The 19,409-nt window shown below is 51.0% G+C and overlaps 1 pseudogene; it reads right to left on the bottom strand.

The window, feature by feature from the left end:
• Positions 1-404: 404 nt before the first annotated feature.
• LOC128049648 (epididymis-specific alpha-mannosidase-like) overlaps positions 405-19,409 on the bottom strand; it is a 43,469-nt pseudogene continuing 24,464 nt past the window's right edge.

The following is a 19,409-nucleotide window of genomic DNA, read 5'->3' as shown; positions in this document are numbered from 1 at the left end:
CCGGTGTGTCACCAGCCTGGGCCCACCCTGGGAGGGCAGCTGCACATAGTAGGGCCGTGTTTAACATTGGTCCTGAGGGGAACCACCAAGACCTGGAGGCAGATGGATTTTGGCACCACTCTGGGCATTCCTGCTGTATTTAGAGGAGCTTCCTGTCTTGCTTCTTGGAATGGAGGAGGAAGTGTGAGTGTGTATGTAATCATTCATGAGAGGAGGGGAAGGGAGAGAGAAGGTTGGCTCTAGTGTGCAGGGGAAGAAACGGATCCTTAATGCAGTTTTTTATTTGAGAAACAAAAATACCCCACGTCCATCCATTTCCTGCCTTCGCCCACCAGGTCAGCAGCTGTTCCTGCTCAGCATTCCACTTGGCTATTCTTCCTGGGGCCACAGAATCTGCCAAGGACTCATCTCTCTTTAAAGTAAATGAAGAATGCCTGGATTTCCTTTGGATGGATGGTGATGGTGAAACCCCCTGGGTGCAGCGAAGGATGGCTAGAGCTGCCTGAGAAGACAGAGATGATCTGTCCAGTGTTGCCCCTTGGAGCCACCAGCTCTCCCAGGTCGCCTCTTTCCAGCATCCGCCCACAACACTGCTCCCTATCACACCCTGGCTTTCATGCTTAGCCCTTGGGCTGAAACCTATTTATCCATTCATCCAAACATCCTTCGATCCAACCATTCATCCATCTCTTTGTCTAATCATACATACATTCATTCTCATTCACCTCTCCAACCTCCGTCCATTCATCCATCGTCCATCCACCCACCCATCCATCTGTCCTCCTTACGTCCATCCATTCATCCATCTCATATCCATCCATACATCCATGCTGCTCTCCATCTTCCTTACTTCTATCCATCCATCCAACTTCTACCCACTCAACAATCCATCTTTCATCCTTTCTCCTTCCTTCTACTTCCTTAATTTGCTCATAAATCCATAAATTTATGAATCATAAATTTATAAATCCATAAATCATAAATCCATAAAATCATAAACCCATAAATCATAATCCATAAGTTGCTCATCCATCTTCCTTACTTCCTGTCATCTGTCAATCCATCCATCATCCATCCATCACCCAATAATCCACCCATCCAGCATCCATCTACCTACCTTCCTTTCTCACAACCCTTTTTCCTATCAACCATCCTTCCATTCATCCATTTACCAAATAGTGACTATGTATCTACCTATGTACCCAGACTATGTTATATGCAGTAGACAAAGAAGATATAAAGAGTCAGATCAAAATGAGGGGAAAGACAGCGCAAAGGAGGCAGCTGACCCAAACCTGAACCTGGGGGAGCTTGATTGGGAGTTGTCCAGATGTCCAAGGGCATTCCAAGAAGAAACAGCACAAGTAAAGACTGAGAGGCATGAATCAGGCTGAAGCGGTTTCCAAGAGCTAACTGTGGGGTGGGCAATGTAACGCACTGCACAGGAGACATCAGAGCTGAGGGTACACTTGCATTCTGGGCGGGATTGTAATCTTGGACATATCTATAGGCGTGTGTACTAGCGCACACATGCTGAATGGAGTCCTGGCAAGTGGAGACTGAATTGAACCCTTCCTTAACCTACTGTGGTAGATTCAAGAAGGCTTAGACTCTGAGAAGGAGAGTGGCTTATTCAGGGTCACACAGGTCTTAGGAGGCAGAGTTGGGATCTGAGCCAGGTCTATCCAGCTCCCGAGCCCAGATGAGGGACACACAGGGAATCCCGGGGTGGGGGGGCAGCTTGAACCAGGGGTGCACAAACCTCTGAGGTGGCTAGGTTCCTGAGCTGGCCAGCGCCAGCGGTGCAGTGTGCTCACGTCCCAGGTCCCTGTGAGTGAGCGCTCCTCCACGGACACCACGGAGCCCAGACCCTGCAGCACAGACAGGAGCACAGGGAGGGGTGAGCACCCAGCCCCAGAGCAAGGGACAAAACAGCGGCAGGCATGGAAACACCCAGGCCCAGGGCATAACATCTTCCTGTATGTCATTCTCAGAGTAAATCTCCATGTAAAGAATAGCAGTCCCGTTATATAGATGAAGAAACTGAGGCCGGGGAGGCACATTCTCCCTAGGGGGTCTGAGCTGGATGGGCACGCCCAGGAGGTGGCAGGCACTTAGAACTGCTCTCATCACTGAGTCCCTCCTCCCAGAGATGCTCAGATGGTGCCCTGTATGCCCCTGGGATTCAGTCAGTCTTGGGTATCCATCTCATTTTCCCCAAAAGGTACTGACTGTGCAAAGAGGGAAGGCAGGGCAGTCATTCTGGCCCTGCCCTGGAGAGGACAGTCTGGTGACCAGACGGCTGCGGGTTGTTCTGCAGGAGCTTCCCTGTGCTGATGGCAGGAGAAAGGGTGGAGGGTGAGGCTCCACTGTTGCTACCATCCCCCCTCCATCCCCCCTGCCCCCCCTGCACCGCCCACCTCTACATCTGCTTCTGAGGCTGGTACCAGCTCGTGAGCAAGAGGTGACAAGTAGGAAGAAACAAAGCCAGCACGCTGATAAGGTCAGGTGGGAAGATGAAGTTGGCCTTGTCTCTGATGAAAGTGGGGCGAGGAAAGAGATCATCCCCCCACCCCTGTCTCCATGGTAAGAACTGTGAAAGGGGGACGTTGGCTCCCGGTGGGATTGTTGGGATTCTCCCAGATTGCGTTGAGACCACAGGTATCAGTGAAACCAAGGCAACAACAGAGAAATTTACAGAAATTTCCTGTGACCAGGAGATGAGTAAAGAGCTCAGAGCTCCATAAAGAGTGCAGACTGGAAAGAAATGAGGTGTCTTCATGTATCTTCTGGGGAATGGATGTGGCTGGGCTGTGCAGTAACAGTCTTACCTGGTGGTGGGGGTCAGAGGGTGATATTGGGGTCAGAGGGTGATGTTGGGGTCGGGAGGGGAAGGAGGACAGAGGTTGGAGTCTGGGCACAGAGATATCCATCAGCCCCTAGGGTGCCAGGCACCTGTGTGTACACCATCACCCAAAACCTCTCAGCATCCCTGTGGACAAAGACTCTGACCTCCCCATTTATAGATGAGGAAACTGAGGCTCAGAGCCCAGAGGCCTAGACACCCAGCAGAGATGCCTGAACGTTCACCTTGGACTGTGTGACTCTGATCACTTACCAGGAAGTCTGTTCAAAATTTCCTTCTGTTTTTTTTGGATCACTCAAATGCTATTTGTGTTGTATAAAAAGATTTCATTTCCCCTGGTGGCTCAGATGGTAAGGAATCTGCCTGTAATTCAGGAGTCCCAGGTTCAATCCCTGGGTTGGGAAGATCCCCTGGAGGAGGGCATGGCAACCCACTCCTGTATTCTTGCCTAGAGAATCCCATGGACAGAGGAGCCTGGCAGGCTATAGTCTGTGGGGTCGCAGAGTCAGACACGACTGAGCGATGAACACTTTCACTTCTCATAAAGATTCACTATGAGAATAAAGGAGAAAACAAACAAAACACAGGGATGTTGGAATCACTGAAAAATCAAGACCAGGAAGAGAGAGGAAGCGGGGGAGGGGTGCCCTGATGCCCCCGACACTGACCCTCACTCCCTTTCACGATGCTCTTGATGCATGTCTTTGCCAGGGTGGCATCTGAGTCAGGATCGTCACACTTGGGCTTTGCCTGCCTTGTGCTCATCTGCTCGTGGGTCCTGACTCAGTGATCCAGGAGTGGGATGTGGGGCGGGGCAGGTTACCTGCAGATTCACCGTCACAGGCTGAGACCGGACAGGGTCCTCGTCCACCTCATACAGATGGCGGAGCCGCAGCAGGACTCGGCGGGACTCTGCCTTGGCCTCTCCTTGATTGTCTTGAGGGCAGAAGGAAGGTGGCAGTGAGGACCCCTGACCATGCCTGGTACTTGACACACTCACCTCCTCTTCACATCTTCAACCTCCCTAAGAAGTGGCAAACATGGTGCCCACTTGACACCAAAGAAACCAGAGCTCAGAGAGGGGTGGGCACTTGCCCAAGGCCAAACAGCTGATATGGAAAGGAAGAAGGAGAAGGGAGAATTCCAACCCAGACTCAGGCAATGTTAAGGCTTCCCACCACCCACACAGGGACAGATGCCAATGTCTGGAAAGTCTTCATCCTCATTCACTTTATGATCATCATTGGTCCTGTCCTGAAATCTTCTAGTTCTCTGGAACATACTCTCTGCCTTGGCCCCTGTGAAGGGTCTCCTAACCCCAAGGCTGACCCAACCATGAGCAAGGTTTTTTCCTGCCTCTGAGATGAGGAAGCATGTGCTGCAATACTGCATTCATCTGCTGGGTCCCTGGTGACCACACGAGAAGGACTTCCCTGCTGACAGCCTCCCCCTACCCTCCGGATATGTGGGGTAAGGGCAAAATAACCCTGTGTTGTGTTTGGACCGTGAGAATTTGGGTTCTTTGTTACTGCAGCATAGGAGGCTTGCAAAACCTCTTCTCTGCCTTCGTAGTTGAGGTGCTTACGGATTGCAGCTCTAGAAACAGACAAGGTATTCTGGCTCCTGAAGAGGATGATGCAATGATGGTGGTGGTGGTGGTGATTGTGGTGCTGATGGTGATGATGCTGAAGACATGGTTGTGATGAAGACGGTGATTGAGATTTGGGATTCTAATGGTCTAGGGAGGCAGGGGGGCCTCACACCATCCACTGATGCTCCCCAGAGTTGGCCCCAACTCACTTCTCTTTAGAAGAAAGGATTTGCTTGGTCCAGCCCCTTTTCCTCCTCTTAGGTACAAGCAGCCTCCATGAGGCATGCTCTCAGTGGGCTTGGCAACACACACAGGTCTATAGGGAAGGCTCTACCATGCCAGGGGGTTCCCCCTTTCTCTTCTGTGACACACGGAGCAATGCCCTAGAGGTCAGTGTTAGGAAGTCACTTGTCTGCAGGATCGAGCCACAGCCTCCAATGCCCACTTTATTAGCCACAAAGGTGGTATTTGGCCTCTGCTTCTCCCTTTCCCTCCTGCTTCTCATCCTGCAGACCTTACACTGGAGTGTGCCAGCCTTTGGAGGGTCTCTGGAAATAGGGGAGTGGCTGAGGCATGGTCAGCCCCACGTTTGAGATGCTCAGAGTGTAAATAGCAGTTCAGTTGCTCAGTTGTGTCCAGCTCTTTGCGACTCCATGGACTGCAGCATGCCAGGCCTCCCTGTCCATCACCAGCTCCCAGAGTTTCCTCAAACTCTTTGAGTCAGTGATGCCATCCAACAATCTCATCCTCTGTCATCCCCTTCTCCTCCCACCTTCAATCCTTCCCAGCATCAGGATCTTTTCCAATGAGTGGAAAAGATCAGGTGGCCAAAGTATTGGAGTTTCAGCTTCAGCATGTCCTTCCAATGAATATTCAGGACTGATTTCCTTTAGGATGGACTGATTGGATCTCCTTGCAGTCCAAGGGACTCTCAAGAGTCTTCTCCAACACCACAGTTCAAAAGCATCAATTCTTTGGCGCTCAGCTTTCTTTATAGTCCAACTCTCACATCCATACACGACTGCTGGAAAAACCATAGCTTCGACTAGACGGATCTTTGTTGGCAAGAGTGTAAAGGGGCAGATAAGGTGCACCAGGGGCTTTGGCAATATGATGCGTTGCTTTCTGGCAGTTGTTTCCTCCTCCCAGATGCCCTGCTGGGGGCTCCCCTCTGTACACGGTCATTGCGCTCTAGATGGCATCCAGGCCTACCTGTCCCTGGCTTGCTGAGTGACCTGCCTCTCAGTGGGCCTCTGTCTCATTTGGCAGATAAGGAAACCGTGTGATCTCACAGAGCCTGGATGATTCTGGGGAGAGCACCTTTGTCTGGTGACGGGCTCAGGGACCTGGTTGACCTGTGAAGACAGGAGTGAGTCTGGATGTCTGAACACCTGCCTCACCTTTCTGAAGATTCTGCATGTGCTTTGTGTGGTTCGAGTTGTACGTCCAGCCTGGGATGCTGAGGATCTGCAGGTGGACGCTTGGGGGCAGTGTCACAGCCTCTTGATGCTGGGGGTGTGGGTGAATCCTGGCAGTCTCTGCAAGGCAGATGGATGCAAGCAGAGGGCCAAACGTTTCCTCTGGGCATTCAGAGTTCTCCCACCAAGTCACCCATTCCATTCAGTCTCACACCCCTCCCACCTGTGGCCCACACCACAGGCCGCCTGAAGCATCTATTGTTGAAAATGCCTCAAACCACCTTGAGTCTCTAGTGCAGCCATTTTAAATTACAAATGAAGAGACAAGGCCCAGAGAGGGAACTTCATTTCTTCCAGATCACACAGGAAGTTAGCTTAGATCTCTCTTTGCTGTTCAAGGTCTGACGGACCTCAGCTCTCATCCTTCTAGGACATTCTGTTCAACTCTGGGCTCAGGCTGGAGTTGCTGGTGCCTTACAACACCTCAGGCCACAGTTATTGGTCAGGCTTGGATCATATGATTTGATCAGGACAAATGAGATTCCAGATGTTCAAGCTGGTTTTAGAAAAGGCAGAGGAACCAGAGATCAAGTTGCCAACATCTGCTGGATCATGGAAAAAGCAAGAGAGTTCCAGAAAAACATCTATTTCTGCTTTATTGACTATGCCAAAGCCTTTGACTGTGTGGATCACAGCAAACTGGAAAATTCTGAAAGAGATGGGAACACCAGACCACCTGACCCGCCTCTTGAGAAACCTGTATGCAGGTCAGGAAGCAACAGTTAGAACTGGACATGGAACAACAGAGTGGTTCCAAATAGGAAAAGGAGTACGTCAAGGCTGTATATTGTCACCCTGCTTATTTAACTTATATGTAGAGTACATCATGAGAAACACTGGGCTGGAAGAAGCACAAGCTGGAATCAAGATTTCCGGGAGAAATATCAATAACCTCAGATATGCAGATGACACAACCCTTATGGCAGAAAGTGAGGAAGAATTAAAGAGCCTCTTGATGAAATGAAAGAGGAGAGTGAAAAGTTTCGCTTAAAACTCAACATTCAGAAAACTAATATCATGGCATCCAGTCCCATCACTTCATGGCAAATAGATGGGGAAACAGTGGAAACAGTGGGTGACTTTATTTTTCTAGGCTCCAAAATCACTGCAGGTGGTGATTGCAACCAGGAAATTAAAAGATGCCTACTCCTTGGAAGGAAAGTTATGACCAATCTAGACAGCATGTTGAAAAACAGAGATGTTACTTTGTCCACAAAGATCCTTCTAGTCAAGGCTATGGTTTTTCCTGTGGTCATGTATGGATGTGAGAGTTGGACTATAAAGACAGCTGAGCACCGAAGAACTGATGCTTTTGAACTGTGGTGTTGGAGAAGACTCTTGAGAGTCCCTTGGACTGCAAGGAGATCCAACCAGGCCATCCTAAAGGAGATCAGTCCTGAATATTCATTGGATGGACTGATGCTGAAGCTGAAGCTCCAATATTGTGGCCACCTGATTCGAAGAATCAACTCATTGGAAAAGATCCTGATGCTGGGAAAGATTGAAGCCAGGAGGAGAAGGGGACAACAGAGAATGAGATGGTTGGATGGCATCACTGACGTATGGACATGAGTTTGAGTAAGCTCCAGGAGTTGGTGATGGACAGAGAGGCCTGGTGTGCTGCAGTCCACGGGGTTGCAAGGAGTCAGACACACAGAGTGACTGAACTGAACTGACTGAAAAAGATAATATCTCCTCTGAGTCTTCTTTGGGTTGTAATCTTTTCACAATAACAGTATCAAAGGTTATTAATTCCAGGTCCCCATAATAAATATAATAATGATGAAAAAGTTTGAAATATTGTAAGAATCAGAAAAATGTGACACATGGATGTGAAGTGAGCAAATACTATTGGAAGAATAGTGCAGATAGACTTGCTCCATGCACTGCTGCTGCTGCTGCTGCTAAGTCGCTTCAGTCATGTCCGACTCTGTGTGACCCCATAGATGAAAGCCCTCCAGGCTCCGCCATCCCTGGGATTCTCCAGGCAAGAACACTGGAGTGGGTTGCCATTTCCTTCTTCAATGTAGGAAAGTGAAAAGTGAAAGTGAAGTCGCTCAGTCATGCCTGACTCTTCGCAATCCCATGGACTGCAGCCTACCAGGAGAATCAGGGAAAAGATGTACAGGGGGATATGGGTGAGTCCCAAATCTACACTTGCTTACTAGCTGTATGATCTTAAATCATTGAACCTCTTTAAACCTCAGTTTGTCCATATTTAAAATGAAAGACTTGAATCTGAGATCCCTGAGGTCCCTTCCTGCCCCAAAAGGAGCTCAGACTCCTGGGGGCACCAGCTCGTTTCCATCACTCACCCCAGGGCAGGGATGACAGCTGCTCTGAGAGGAGGCCCTCTTACTGCTCAGCTCTCAAAGCAGCACTACGGGTCTGTGCTGCAGCGCCACCCCGCTCCTCTGGCCGAGGTCCCTGGTGAGGGTCGAGGGTCCCAGCAGAAGCCAGAGCACCGAGTGGACAACCTAGGTGTCGTTCAGCGTGACGTTGACAGACAGGGCCCACTGCTGTTTGATCAACAGCCGCTGATGGAGCATGACCTACAGGGAAGAGTCATCCGACAGGCTCCGCCTGGCCCCTGGCTGGCCCGTGGTGACCAGAGGGGCCTCCTCCTACCTCCATCTGCCCGCTCCCTTGGCTGGAGACGCCGTGTGCCTGCTCCAACAGCAGCACCAGCCTGCTCTGTCTGTCCTGGATGAAGGCCGACTGAGTCATGGGGTAGTAATTCTGTGGGCAGAAATATTGCCAGGCTGGTGGTCATGGTTATGGGCCAAGTGGGCCACCTGATCAGGCATCTCCCTCGGGCCCCCACAGGCACAGCAGCAGCTCAGGGCAGCACTGATAGCATCAGGGAGGCGCTCTCACTTGTGAGATGGATGCCCTGGGATTCAAATCCAGCTCCACTGCTTCCTGACCTTACGAGCTGGGGGACTCAGGCTGCCCAAGCCTCAGTTTCAGTTCAGTTCAGTCCAGTTCAGTTGCTCAGTCGTGTCCGACTCTTTGCGACACTATGAACCACAGCACGCCAGGCCTCCATGTCCATCACCTCAGTTTACCCACCTGTAAAAGGGGCTCCCAAACCACCCCTGAAAAACTGTGGCAGGGACTCAATGAAGACACGTGTGCCAGTCCAGTCTGAGATAGGCTAATGGTTGCCCGATAGTAAAGGGCTCAAGTCTGGGCTGGAAAGCGGTCACACAGTCCACACCCTTCGCTCTGTTGGAGCAAGATGTCCTGGGCTGAGGGCCTTGGACTCTCTGGAGCCCAGGCCACAGGGGGTGAGAACCAGTCAACAGGGATGAGAGGGACCAGAAACTCAAGGAAGACAGAGCAGGGAGGGGCCACATTCCCCACTGGAAGGAGAAAGAACTAACATGGATTGAGGCTCAGGAGGTGCCCAGCCTGGCACTGCTCCCGGATCATCCCAGCTGATCGCACAGTGCTGGGGGGAGGTTACCCCCTTTCCCAGGAGAGCACTGAGGCCCAGGGAAGCCAAGGGACTTGCCCCAGGTCACGCTGCTGGGGGCAAAGCATCTCAGAGCTGAACTGATTTCAGAAATCAGCCTGTGCTGTTTCCCAGGCAACCAGGCAGTGGCTCGAGTAAGAGCAGCAAAGAAGGGTCACACCTGCTCAGGCCCGGACAGGCGCCATCTGCTTCATCCTCAGAGCAGTCCCAGCAGGCCAGTCATCCGACAGAGGAGGACACGCGGTGCCCACAGTGGACCTCAGGGACTTTCCTCATATGTGGAGGCGCCAGAGCTCCGACCCCAGGGCTGAACAAGCCTGGGTCTCAGCCCCTAAAGGCACACATGGGCGACAGAGATTCTGGGAGATGCTCTGGAGGCCTCTGCCGCTGGAGCTAAAGGGGGTCCCTTCAGTGTTCTGGCAAAGTGCCATCAGGACTGTCTCTGTGGACCCTCTGACCATGGAGCACCACAGAGCGTACCCGGGCGATGTTTTCATGGTGCTTGTAGGCTCTGCGTTGCATTTTGTACCCGTTGTTGTCAGAGTAGGGGATCCGCCCGGTGATGAGATTGGTGCTGGTCTTCAAGATGGCCTCGCAGTTCAGCTCCAAGGGGCCCACCCTGTACTCCTGCTTTATGCGATGACCCAGCAGCTCCCCGTCAGCGCCCGGGGGCCCGTGGGCCAGCCGGGAGTAGATGGTGTACGTGGGGTCACTGTCATTCACCGTCCTGGAGGAGAAGCAGAAGAGAGACATCAAGCTAGGGGAGACTTCCGGACGCCAGTCTCTCCTCCTTTCCTACCTTCATCTCCTCCTGTTTCCTCCCTCCCTCCTTCTTGCAGGGCCACGTGGGCAGAGGGCCTTCTTGGGCAATAAAACAGGAAGAGCCTCCCTTCCCTGAAAGCCCAGAGCATCTGGCCAGGCCTGGGTGGCTTATTCCTCTTCTGTTAATGAAGACACAAGAACTGCTTTGGTGTGTAATGTCATTGCCACCACGGGCTACTGTCCCACCTCTGAACTTAGAGGCCACCAAGGTGGCACAGCGCAGGCAAGCACAGCCGGGACTGCAGAGGCTGGACCAACTCATGTCTGCACCAAACTTTCTTTGAGATAGGACCGTGTGTGAGCACAGGCGCAGGAGCTGGGTGTCTGGAGCAGACGCGTTTCCCCATTCAGCTGCCCACGAGCACCCACCTGTGCTGGGCACAACCAGAGGGGCCGACCTCACCTGTAGAAGTATTGCCGGATCTTGGTCACGAGCTCCCCCTTGACGATCTCCACTCCCACAGTCTCCCACGCTGACTTCGTGGTTTCATTGGACGTAAACACAGTTATCGGAAATGGGTCCCTGATCCTCATCACTGTTCACCTCATACTGCATGAACTGCTGGGTCACTCGTATGGTTTGGTTATTCTGCCTGCAGCGGTGGGAAAGAGAAAAGAGCGTTATCCTCTTGCTGATGTCCCATCCCTCTGATGGAAACCAGGCTCACAAGCCTCTATACAGACACCAGCCTGGAACCAAGAGTGAACAGAAGTGACCTCTGTAGAACCTGGGGGGTGCATATCTGTCAATGGAATATTACTGAGCCCTCAAGAGGAATGAGGGTCTCATCCATGCTGCCATGTGGACGAATCTTGGAAACGTGATCCTATGTGAAAGAAACCAGTCTCCCAAGGATCCCAGGTGGTGTGATTCCATTACAGGAAATGCCCACAGAGGCAAATCCAGAGAGACAGAAAGGAGATTCCAGTAGCCAGGGCCTTGGAGGAGGTGAAAATGGGGAATATGAGGATTCTTTTTGGAGGTGATGGAAATATCTGAAAACTGTGGAGTTTCCTGCATACCTCTGTGAATACTGGAAACAGCACAGATGTGTACAGTGTAACGTGGTGGCTTGTATGGTATGTGAACTATATCAACACGCTTGTCATATATGAAGGAACAAAGGCCCTCCTCCAGCAAATGCCCTGGGGTGGTCTGCACACATGGTGGCTGCCCCCCTCAGGCCTCTGCACAGGCAGGTCCTTCTAAGGAACCACTGTCCGCTTGTCTGACCCATGGATTCCCTCCAGAATGCAAGGCCTCAGGCCTGGCTCTGGGTGTCTCATCCCTGCCAAGCCTCCTCTGAGCCACCCTCTCTCTGTTCCAACAGGCTTCCCTCTCTGACTGTGTGGCAGGTGCTGGTTGTACCCCTACTGGGAGGTGAGGGAGCTGGGTAAGAAGCACACCTTCCCTCACCTGAGCCCAATGCACCTGAAGACACACAGAGGGCAGGCAGATGAACAGCAGGACACTCCTGGGAAGGGCTGGGTGGGGAGGTGGCTTGGGTGTGGGGCACCTGTGGGTGGGCAGTAAGGGATGGCGAGCTGGAGCCGGCCCTTCAGGGACGTCCCAGAAGGGGTGTGGGGCCTGAGTGATGACGGAGCCCAACGCCGGCCTGCAGGCTTCATCTTTCCCTGCCTGACCAGGGAGGCTCACATGTGCTGGGGTTGTACCCCACTTCTCCGGCTCCCCCACACCCACTGCTGACCTCTCATGCTGGGTCCTATGGGTCCTGGTTGCTTTTGTGGCACAGCCTAGACTCACACAACCTAGAAATGAAGCGGCTACGCAGCAAGGGTCTTCACGACCATCACGTCCTTGCCATGACAGTGAGGAAGTGAAGAGGCAGGTGGGGCATTTCCTGCCCAGGTCCCAGGACCCTCCTGGCCTCAGAGGCAGCAATGGCTGCACCTCACCTCTCCCAGATGCTGTGCATCAGGTTGGTGTCCTTGTCCAGGTACACGGTGCAGCAGTCATTCTCCACGTGCATCAGGCGCCTGCCCACGCTTGAGTCATGTCTCCTGGGTCTGCGGCCAAACTGCTTGGTGTTGGCCATCGTGGCCTCAGTCTCCTGAGTGTCCCCCTTGGCCCTCCTGCTGGGCTTGATGACATAATACCGGTAACTGAGTCCTGGGATCGTGGTCAGCACAAGCAGGTCATAGACAGATGGCATCTCCTTTGAGTTCTGAACCTGCAAGGCCAGAGGGACAGGATCACATGACGGATGTCACGGGGGGAAGACATCTCAGTCTCCTTAGCAACCCTGGGCTTACACACCTCCTGGATGGAGTGCTCCCTCCCCACGGGGGCAGCAGGGTCATCCATCATGGGGCTGAGCTGGGCTCCCCTCCTGCATCCTCTCTGCTCAACAGGTCCTAGCCCAGCCCCTTCTCCTTCCTCCTTCCCTTCTCCTTTGGGGCTGAAAAATCAATGTCCCTCCTTCCCAACTCTCCCTTCTGTCTCCTGCTTCTGAGTCTTTGCTTACGCTGTTCCCTCAACCCAGAGGGCCTCCTCTTTGGAGGGAGCTCTCTTGTCTCTTCATCCTCCAATTTCCCAGAGGAAGGAGGTTTTCAGGTCATCCCCCTAGGATTTTCCCTATCTCCAAGTTATCTGATTTAGGGATGGGATGAGGACTCTGGGTCCATGCAGGGAGCCCCCTGACTCTATGCAGGGAGCCCCCTGACTCTTTAGGGAACAGGTGCCATCTCTGGGCTTCTGATGGGGGTTTTGTGGTAGGGTAGGGGGGCTATTAGCAAATTTATGTGGCTCCTTATAAGATGGACTGGGACCTGGGCCCCCTTGCTGCAGTACTGCAATGCTTGGACACACTTCTCCTCCAGCAACAAAATACAAATTGTATGGGACCAAAAATAACCACGTGCATGTCCAGTTGGGGGCAAAATCTGGACAAAAGATACAAAAAGACAAGAAAACTGTCACTTTTTTTTTTTAAGAGTCTGGAGGGAAAGCAGGGGTCAGAGCAAAAGCATGGGCCCTGCACACACCACCACCTGAGGGGTGGACAAACACCTCAGCCACCCCTCTGACCCAACTGCTGGGCACACCCCTACCCTCGCGCCATATAAAGAGCCAGCTCCCCTCCTGGAGAACAAGCAAGCAAGGGAAGCCGTTGTTTGTTTTCACCCCCATGCTGCCATTGGGGCCCCAATAAAGCCTTGCCTGAATTTCTTGGTCTGGCCTTTGATCAACTTCTATTAATTAAAAATGTCAAGTACCCTGGTCAGTGGGGCTTCCCTGGTGGCTCAGATGGTAAAGAATCTGCAACGTTGGAGACCCAGGTTCAATCCCTGAGTCAGGAAGATTCCCCTGGAGAAGGAAATGACAATCCACTCCAGTATTCTTGCCTGGAGAACCCCATGGCTAGAGGATCCTGGCAGGCTAAAGTCCATGGACTCGCAAAGAGTCAGACACAACTGAGCCACTAACACATTCACCCTGGTCAGTAACAGACCCTGTGAATAAAAGCAGGCATCTTGCCCCACCCATACCCCCCAAACCTGTCCTGAAGCTTTTCCTCCACTACAGTTATCATGGGCCACATTCTTTTACCTTCTTATTTTGTTCCTGTCTGGATCCCCCTGCTAGAATATGAGCCCCCAGGGGGCATGGACTTTTGTTGGCTTGGTAATTAAAATTTCTCCAGCACCTAGATTAAGGCCTGACACATAGTAGTTGTTCAATCATCTTTAAGAGCGTTTACTCTTAGTGGGTATCGCTTTTGCTTGGGGAGGGGGATGTTGAGTGTTCAATCTGCTCAAGCCAACACTCATCAATGTCAGAGGAACCCTTCCTCTCAGTCTCAGCTAAGGACTACTGCCTGGACTGCTAGGTCCTCACTCCTTGCCTTAACTGTCCTGTTCTGTGTCTGTTTCCTGAATCCATGGGGTTTCCAGTGTCCAGGGGCCCAGAGTGGGTGTTTAGGAGTGTTTGCAGAAAGGTTGCTGATGGCAGAACCTCCTCCACCTCCCCAAGGAAGAGTCGGCTGGGTGACAAGTAGGGTGCTGTCTGGGACCACATCCAGTTCCAGGTCTTGGGAGGAGATGGGGCGGGACTACCCACTCATCCTGGATGAGGGTGTTGCCAAGACAGGAATTTGCCCCAGCCCCTAACAAAGCACTTCCATAAAGACCCACTTGTAAGACTCTGCATGGATTTTCCTACACAAAGTGGGAATTTTGATAATACTATGAAAGTGAAAGTGTTAGCTGCTCAGTTGTGTCCGACTGTGGCCCACCAGTTTCCTCTGTCCGTGGGATTCTCCAGGCAAGAATGCTGGAGTGGGTTGCCATTTCCTTCTCCAGGGGATCTTCCTGACCCAGGGATTGAACCCGGGTCTCCAGCACAGAAAGCACATTCTTTACCACATGAGCCCCGAGGGAAGCCCTTATATTGTATACAGTCCTTTGTGGGGGGATGCCTCCCACGCAGCCCAGACCACCAGGAGACCTCCCAGGTTGGGGATGGTAGAAGGGATTTCAGGCCAGATCAGATGCCCCAAACCTAGGATCAGTGCCCTGGGTGGATCCCACTGACCCTGAGGACAATGTCCTCATAGTGACAGTGGGGTTGTCATTGCTCACTAAAATGGCCCTCACTTCTCGGGGGTCCCTGTCTAGAACAGAGGCAGCAATCACAAGTGCAACCGAGGCAGGATTCCTGCCCATACCTAGGCAGGCACGGGGTGGCCTGACTCATCTGTGACGCTGACCTCGGGGAAGTCCACAGTCAGGGTGATGATGGTGGTGACTGTCCAGGCCAGGGGGTTGTAGATGACGGCAAAGTATCCCCCAGGCTCAAGGCCTGCACACACACAAGAGGTTTACTTGCTGCCATGTGACACACTCCACACACCTGGGTGCCCCTTGGAACAAGGGAAACTGAGGCAGGTGAGACAAACCCTGCAGACTCCAGGAAGAGGGACAGACAGACACGGGGCCTCAGACATGCAGAACCCTCCACACTCTGTTCATGGCGCTGTCCCAGTTCCCAAATGTGGGGTGGGGGGTGTCCTTCCAGAAGCTGAGGGTCCATGTACTCCTCACCCATCTCTCCCTGTCAGCCCAATTTCCTGGTGAGTACACTGAGGTCCAGAGAGGTAGAATCACCTGCACAAGGCCTGGTGACTCACCTGGATGGGACTCAGAGTCTGAAGCTCAGGTGGTCGGGCCCCCTCCCTGGTCCCAGAAGCTCTCTTCTCAGAAAGGGGCCTAGACTCTGCCAGACTGCAAGGGGCTCCCAGGAAGGGCCTTGCTTACCTGTGTGGGCTGGGAACCTGTCCTGGATGATGGCAGACATCAGCTTCTGCACCCCATGCATCCCGTTGTTCAGGTGTCCCACAAACATGTCACTCACCCTGGGGGTGTGAGTCCCGGTGATGGCTTTATGGTGCTGGACCTGTGTCCCCGCCCCGAGCAGGACAAGAGTGGGGTCAGGGCCTGCTCCTGCTCAGCACCTGCTCTCCTGGGACCCACTGGGCATGGGCTCTCTTTCCCTCTTAGCAGGTGCTAGTGGAGAAGGTGGGGGTGCCCCCCACTTTACAGAAGAGGAAGCTGAGGTCAGAGAGGCTGATGGACTTGCCCATCTTTGAAGACCTTGTGAAAACCTATACCTGACTCCCTGACCTGGGGCAGAAAACAGACTTTCAGAGGGACCCTCCCCAGCTTGATCCCTGAGGAAGGCTTTCTTATCTCTCCCTGCTATTCTTTGGAACTCTGCATTCAAATGGGTATATCTTTTCTTTTCTCCTTTGCCTTTCGCTTCTCTTCTTTTCATAGGTATTTGTAAGGCCTCCTCAGACAACCATTTTGCCTTTTTGCATTTCTTCTTCTTGAGGATGGTCTTGACCACTGCCTCCTGTACAATGTCATGAACCTCTGTCCAGAGTTCTTCAAGCACTCTATCAGATCTAATCCCTTGAATCTATTTGTCACTTCCACTGTATAATGGTAAGGGATTTGATTTAGGTCATACCTGAATGGTCTAGTGGTTTTCCCTACAATCTGATTTTGGTGTTGACCATCTGGTGATGTCCATGTGTAGAGTCTTCTCTTGTGTTGTTGGAAGAGGGCGTTTGCTATGACCAGTGCATTCTCTTGGCAAAACTCTGTTAGCCTTTGCCCTGCTTCATTCTGTACTCCAAGGCCAAATTTGCCTGTTACTCCAGGTGTTTCTTGACTTCCTACTTTTGCATTCCAGTCCCCTATAATGAAAAGGACATCTTTTTGGGGTATTAGTTCTAGAAGTTCTTGTAGGTCTTAGAACTGTTCAACTTCAGCTTCTTCAGGATTACTGGTCAGGGCATAGACTTGGATTACTGTGATATTGAACGGTTTGCCTTGGAAACGAACAGATCATTCTGTCATTTTTGAGACTGCATCCAAATACTGCATTTCAGACTCTTTTGTTGACTATGATGGCTACTCCATTTCTTCTAAAAGATTCTTGCCCACAGTAGTAGATATAATGGTCATCTGAGTTAAATTCACCCATTCCAGTCCATCTTAGTTCACTGATTCCTAAAATGTCGACGTTCACTCTCGCCATCTCCTGTCAAACAGGAGAATTTGCCTTGATTTATGGACCTAATATTCCAGGTTCTTATGCAATATTGCTCTCTTCAGCATTGGACTTTACTTCCATCATCAGTCACATCCACAGCTGGGTGTTGTTTTTGCTTTGGCTCCATCTCTTCATTCTTTCTGGGTTATTTCTCCATGGATCTTCAGTAGCATGTTGGGCACCTACCAACCTGGGGAGCTCATCTTTCAGTGTCCTATCTTTTTGTCTTTTCATACTGTTCCTGGGGTTCTCAAGAAAATTGGAGATACCAAGGGAGCATTTCATGAAAATTTGGGCACAATAAAGGACAGAAATGGTATGGACCTGACAGAAGCAGAAGATATTAAGAAGAGGTGGCAAGAATACACAGAAGAACTGTACAAAAAAGATCTTCACAACCCAGATAATCACGATGGTGTGATCACTCACCTAGAGCCAGACATCCTGGAATGTGAAGTTAAGCGGGGCCTTAGGAAGCATCACTATGAACAAAGCTAGTGGAGGTGATGGAATTCCTTCCAGTTGAGCTCATTCAAAAACTAAAAGATGATGTTGTGAACGTGCTGCCCTCAATATGCCAGCAAATTTGGAAAACTCAGTAGTGGCCACAGGATCGGAAAAGGTCAATTTTCTTTCCACTCCCAAAGAAAGGCAATGCCAAATAATGCTCAAACTACTGCACAATTACACTCCTCTCACATGCTAGTAAAGTAATGCTCAAAATTCTCCAAAACAGGCTTCAACAGTATGTGAACCATGAACTTCCAGATATTCAGGCTGGATTTAGAAAAGGAAGAGGAACCAGAGATCAAATTGCCAAGATCTGTTGGATCATAGAAAAAAGTGAGAGAGTTTCAGAAAAGCATCTATTTCTTGTTTATTGACTATGCCAAAGCCCTTGATTTTGTGGATCACAGCAAACTGTGGAAAATTTTTAAAGAGATGGGTATACCAGACCACCTTACCTGCCTCCCAAGACATCTGTATGCAGGTCAAGAAGCAACAGTTAGAACTGGACATGGAAAAACAGACTGGTTCCAAACTGGGAAAGGAGTATGTCAAAGCTGTATAGAGTCACCCTTCTTATTTAACTTCTATGCAGAGTACATCATGAGAAACGCTGGACTGGAAGAAACACAAGGTGAAATCAAAATTGCTGGGAGAAATATCAATAACCTCAGATATGCAGATGACACCACCTTTATGGCAGAAAGTGAAGAGGAACTAAAAAGCCTCTTGATGAAAGTGAAAGAGGAGAGTGAAAAAGTTGGCTTAAAACTCAACATTTAGAAAACTAAGAACATGGCATTTGGTCCCATCACTTCATGGCAAATAGATGGGGAAACAGTGGAAACAGTGACAGACTTTATTTTGGGGGGCTCCAAAATCACTGCAGATGGTGACTGCAGCCATGAAATTAAAAGACACTTGCTCCTTGGAAGAAAAGCTATGACCAACCTTGACAGCATATTAAAAAGCAGAGACATTACTTTGCCAACAAAGTTCTATCTAGTCAAAGCTATGGTTTTTCCTGTGGTCATGTATGGATGTGAGAGTTGGACTATAAACAAAATTGAGCGCTGAAGAATTGATGCTTTTGAACTGTGGTGTTGGAGAAGACTCTTGAGAGTCCCTTGGATGGCAAGGAGTTCCAACCAGTCCATTCTAAAAGAAATCAGTCCTGAATATTCATTGGAAGGACTGATGTTAAAGCTGAAACTCCAATACTTTGGCCACCTGATGTGAGGAGCTGATTCATTAGATGAGACCGTGATGCTGGGAAAGATTGAAGGAGGAGAAGAAGGGGACGACAGAATATGAGATGTTTAGATGACGTCACCTACTTGATGGACATGAGTTTGAGTAGGCTCCAGGAGTTGGTGAGGGATAGGGAGGCCAGGCATGCTGCCGTCCATGGGCTCGCAAAGCGTCAGACATGACTGAGCAACTGAACTGAACTGAACTCCCCAGCTTCACCTCCGTGGCCCAGTCATCCCACAAGTACTGCTAACCTGCTCCAGACATGCTCCACACGTGACCTTGACACTCGTCTGCATCCTACAGAGGCAATATTACCTCTTCCTCATAGAAGAGAGTTGGGTCTCCATCTCCATGGGGTGAAGCCACGTTTGTCCCCACTCTGATGGTTGGGAAAGTCAATCCGTTTCACCACCCACCCGACTCCCACATACACCATGACTAGTCCTGCCAACAGTTCTCTTTATGAATGTCATGGCCAGTGTGGCACATTTCTGACTGGAGACAAGTTTTAGCACTTCTTGGTTCTCATCAGTATAGTGGGGGACAAGTGGAGATGGAAATTTCGGAACATCTTTTGTGGCAGCCACCGAGATCAGCAGTTTATATGTATCATCGTATTCTACTGCCTGCCACCTGTCTAGGTGGACAGGGGCTTCTGATTATCCAGGGAGAGAATCAGGCTCAGAGAGGGAAAGTCACTTGCCTGAGGCCACACAGCTCAACTGAGGTTTGAACCTGGACAGGACTTTTGGGGCACCAATACTGCTCTACTTTGCCCTTTACCCTCTGGGTGAATCTGGTTCTAAAGCTCAGTGAAGCCACAGGTGGAAGTC

The sequence above is a fragment of the Budorcas taxicolor genome, chromosome 6, assembly GCF_023091745.1.
Source record: "Budorcas taxicolor isolate Tak-1 chromosome 6, Takin1.1, whole genome shotgun sequence".
Classification (NCBI taxonomy): Eukaryota; Metazoa; Chordata; class Mammalia; order Artiodactyla; family Bovidae; genus Budorcas; species Budorcas taxicolor.
This window is presented reverse-complemented; position numbering and strand designations above follow the sequence as displayed.